Here is a 1,193-nt window from a genome sequence, read left to right on the forward strand (position 1 = left end):
AGGGTTTTGGACATTCCATTGGAGGCTACTTTCATCAAGCACGGGACACAAATACATATGATTATCACAAGGCTCAAAGTAATTAAGGGGGTGAGCCAAGATCTCAGGTTGAGCAATAAGTTTTCAAACAAACTCTATCCACTTCCTTGGTTCCATCAAGTAACTTTATAAATAGCATTCAAATTTAATTCAACCTCCCCAGAAATACTTGTTCAAGCACAGCATGTCTTATTTATAATAGTGTATACCTCACCATATCTGGCAAAAAGAACATCCAAGTCTATACGGTTATTTAAAACAACTTCACCTATGGAATTCAGAGAGGCCTATTGGATTCAAATGGCCTTCTCTGTTTCCATGGCCAGGAAGTGGATGATGTCTGATAAATTTTGAATAAAAAGTTCCATATTCCTAATCCTTAAACTGGAAATGATAACACCCAAAAGCAGTCTTGTCTAAGACTGGATTAGTTTCTATTCCTGATATGCCTAATGAAGCAGAGTTGACAAAAGAAGAGGTCTCATTTCTGCCTGGCCTGGGCTTCTGATAAAATGTAAGAGATAGAGTATATCTTAGTGAGGTATACTAAAGGTAAGGAAACCTAAAGTACATTGTTCTACAAAGTGGATCCCTGTAAGGCATAATAAAAGGGATATTTTTCGCCTCTGAACAAAAACAGTGTCTACTTATTTATTGGTGGGGCTTCTCTTGTAAAGCCACTTAAGTTCTTCCAAGGGAGTTGCCTTCCAGTCTTCTGAGGGACTGTACCAGATGGGCTCTGCAGACAGTGCAGAGGCAGTCTTAATCCTAGTGTGATGTATCCACTTCTGATTGTCACACACTTTCACCACAGTAGGTGTGGACAACAAGACTTCATAGGGGCATTTCCACTTTTCTGTGAAGTATTCAAGATTCCAGTCATTCACATAGTCTTAACTCCTGGCTCAGCCATGTGTAGAGGGACCTTGGGAAGTGGGCTATTGTTTCTGAGAAAAAGTATTAGCCTCCCTCAGGGTCTGTAAAGTTTGCCCTATTATCGGCAAGCACTGTTTTAAAAACAGGTTACTTTTTCATAAATATTCCCAGCCCCAAAACCCACATCAGCAATGATATAATTTAAATCAGTGGCACTTAGGTTTTTCAGTAGGGGTGCCCATACAATATTTCAAGGGACTTACCTTCTATTTTGTTTT

Source organism: Orycteropus afer, unplaced genomic scaffold (assembly GCF_000298275.1).
Source record: "Orycteropus afer afer isolate SDZICR_OR568_19922 unplaced genomic scaffold, OryAfe1.0 scaffold00186, whole genome shotgun sequence".
NCBI classification, from domain to species: Eukaryota; Metazoa; Chordata; class Mammalia; order Tubulidentata; family Orycteropodidae; genus Orycteropus; species Orycteropus afer.